Genomic DNA, 3,751 nt, shown 5'->3' on the forward strand with positions numbered 1-3,751 from the left:
AGGAGAATCCTGGCACAAGTCAGACTGCTCAGGAAACCTTCAGAGCAGGAGTTTGCAGCCAGGGTCTCTGAGTTTTGTCAGAGGACAAAACATGGTAAAGTTGATATCTCTGTGTTTCACACACTGGGTTTGTTTAGCCTGTGCAGGGCAGCCCCATGCAGACACACCTGAGCTGGCCTGAGCTGCTGCTGGACAAAGTTGCCTGCAGTCAGGACAGCAGATCCCCAGTGGGGGCAGCGGGAGCATGTAGAGCAGTGGGCTGTGTGGGCTGAGGAAATGCAAGTAACCTGATGCTTTTTAGCTTTTTGTTGCTGCTGTGCTCAGTGTGTTATTCCAAGAGGAAGCTGTACTCAGTCTGTTCATGGTGAGGTGTGTGTGTCTGGCCATGTTGCCCTTTTCCAGTGTTTGCATCTTAGTCCCACCTTCTCCTTGTGATGGAGACGTTTCTTTAACGCTCAAAGGGTTTGATTCAGGCTGGCTTCCTGACAAAAGCTCAGGAATTTTGCTGTTTGGAAATGCTCTGTGATTTTGCTGTCAGCTGGGTACCTGACAGTGCCAAGACCTCAGGTACATTTGGCACAGGAGGCTTGTCCCAGTCCATATACCCTTCCCTTGCCTCAGAAGCCCCCTGGCTTCTGCCCATCATCAGCAATACAGTTTGTATTTCCTTTGGTACACCAAATCCTCAGCTTGTGAGATCCACCTGTACACAGAAAAACTAATAATTAGATGATACTTCAGCAGACAGTACTCCACAGCATGGCACTATCTTTTATCTACAGCTGATGTAAACACATTGCTCAGACTTTTGGCTGAATCTTTGAACAGCAGACATTGGATGTTGGCATGCCTTGACTTTTGGCTTCCATTCTTGCTTTTCTAGGATCTGGTGTGATTATTTTTTCATTCATGAAAAAAAAAAAGGAAGCGCAACAGACACAGCTAATTTTAGAATTTGTTCCTGTACAAGGCCTTTTTACACATGTAAGTTTTAGCTTCAGTTTCAGGGAGAAACCTGAGCTATGCTGAGGTCAGAAAGAGTTGTTATCCAGGCATATTCCTGCCTCTTCTGTTCTGACTCGCTGCATTGTTTTATGGGAAATCCTATATGGCATGACATAAGTACTCTTCAGTTAATTTTAATATTTCCTCTGCCTAGGTCTTGAGCAAACCCTTGTAATATGAGAGACAAGGGGGCATCTAAAAATAGTTGTGTGCACTTTCTGCAGACAAGCTCTCTGCAAAGAGATTTTTACTTTAAATGAGTGTAAGGGCTTCAAACACCCACAGGATGCTTGATTCTCCTGGTTTTAAAGCAGATCTCCATGTCATAGCTCTCCAGGTTCAGTTGTTCCTCTCAAATATTCTCACTCCTCTCTGTCTGCACTTTTGCAGGAGTTTTTTTTTCCCCTTTTAAAGTACATTAATACTGCTATTGTTGCCAGTGGTCTCAGCATAGTCAGTACCAATGGACAATTGGACCCATCGGGCATGGGGGGGAAGCTTCCAGCAGCTTCTCATAGATGCCACACCTGTAGCCCCCCACCAAAATGTTGCCACACAAACCCAACACACCTCTACAAACACATTTTTAATACTTTCTACTAAAAGAGAAGGACAAAATCTATTTCTCCCTAACAAAACAGCAAGAAGTCTGTAGTAAAAATAGGTTAAAAAAGAAGCAGCAGAACTGAGTAAGGAATCTGGCTGTGGCTCATGTCATTGGGTCAGAAGACTAATGGTGTTTTTAGAGTCTCTAAAATGTACTAATATCTTTAATGCCATCACAGACTCACAGCTTGCTTCTCTCACGGATAATGATGCAATCATTTCTAAATTCACCCAATAAATGTTAATGTACAAAGTCTATGTATGTGCAACATATGGAACTGTGTTAGTATGTTCTGGTGACAGGACAGCTGGACCCTTTTATTATGGTTTATGATATTAGCAGTTGTTGAAAGCCTCAGTGAAATTGTCCCCTTATGATAGATATTTATTTCCTCATTTTCTATTTTTCTTATGGATTGTGCTTCGGTGAGTCATCTCCCAAAATCTTGTTTTTGCAGTCATAGTTCACTAGATCTCTCTTTAGAAAATAGACTTGTGATGGAGTGACTTTGGAAAGCAAGAGGTAGCTTGTTCATGCTGTTTTGCATGGTCTGATTAGGTTCCTGGTTCTATTTAATATTGGAAAGGTGTTGTTTTTGGTAGAGGTGACTGCTAGGATGATTGGCAATGATGATGGTCACTCAGAATTAGTGTGAATACTAGTTTCTGAAGAGGAAACACAGTAAATTAGACGTTCTGGTGAGCTTGGGAATGATTTTCTCTTTGTTTCAGCTCTAGCCGTGCTTCGTGTCGGGTCCGTCCTCGCCCGAAGCCGTGCCGTGGTCCCGGGAGACCCAGTGGGGCTCCGGCTGCTGCTGCTGCCCTCGGCGGAGCCCAGGCCAGGTGAACCCATCACCTGCTCATACGGCCGTGCCACGTTCCGGCACTGAGATTGTTTTCCTTCATTTCCATCGTTTTCCTTCTGCCCCGAGCCCGCCACCTGCCTGGGGCTCCCCCGGGGCTGCTGCGCGCTGGCTCGGCGGCACTGTGAGCAGCGCCTGAGCTGCCGCCGGCCTGCAGGGAGCACATCCTGAGCCAGGCGGGCTGTTCCAGGGATGGAGCAGGGGCTACAGGGGTGTTTGAGATCCCGGATCCCTCTGGATCCGCCCTTCACCGCGGAACAGCCGCTGCGGGACCTCGGCGCGGTGCGGGCGGTGCGGGCGGTGCGCCGCTACTCGCGGCATTACGGCGGGGGGCGGGGCTTCCAATGTGGCGGTGTGGCTCAAGGGGGCGGGGCCGGCGGGAGGTGGGGCTGGAAACGCCGGGGCGCTTCTAGAACGGGCGGGGGAGCGGCGGCCGGAGGGTGAGCGGGGCACGGGCGAGTGGGACGCGGCTGAGGGCACAGCTACGGCCGGAGCCCGCGCTGAGGGTGGGGGCACAGCTACGGCCGGAGCCCGCGCTGAGGCGAGCGGGGCTGGGCTGAGGGCACAGCTACGGCCGGAGCCCGCGCTGGGGCGAGCGGGGCAGAGCTGAGGGCACAGCTACGGCCGGAGCCCGCGCTGGGGCGAGCGGGGCAGAGCTGAGGGCACAGCTATGGCCGGAGCCCGCGCTGGGGCGAGCGGGGCAGATCTGAGGGCACAGCTACGGCCGGAGCCGCTCTCCGGCGGCAGCAGCCCGCAGCACGCTGTGCCCGCTGCCGCAGCCCCCGGGACTCGCGGCGGTCCCGCTGCCGGGAGCCGTGAGCGCTGCCCGGCGCCGCGCTCCCAGCGCGCTGCAGGCGGCTCAGCCCTGGCGCGCCGCGGTTGAATTCCCGGCCGGAGCCTCGCTCCGCTGCTGGGGTCGGCGGTGCCCGCGGGCCGGGCTCTGCGGGACCGCGTTTGGCACGGGGGGAGGTGGTATCGCAGAACATCACGCGTCTTTGTAAGCGTGTTAGAGGTGTCATCGCAAAAACAGCGGAAGGGCTTGTTGGCGTTCTCCGCGCTGTTTGGGTTTGGTAGGACTGGCGTTCCCGGTTAAATGACTGCCAGCTGACTTTGCCAGCTGCCTTAACTGGCTGTGCATGTTCCCTGCCTGCCATAGGCTCAGCACGGAGCAAGCGATGGCTTAAGCCTCGTAGAGGTGTTCAAACCCCACTTGCTCTGCTCACGTCTCGTTTTATTTTACTCTGAGCTTTGTTTTCCAAAAAAAAAAAGCCAGTCCC

This window comes from Vidua macroura, chromosome 15 (genome assembly GCF_024509145.1).
Source record: "Vidua macroura isolate BioBank_ID:100142 chromosome 15, ASM2450914v1, whole genome shotgun sequence".
Taxonomy (NCBI): Eukaryota; Metazoa; Chordata; class Aves; order Passeriformes; family Viduidae; genus Vidua; species Vidua macroura.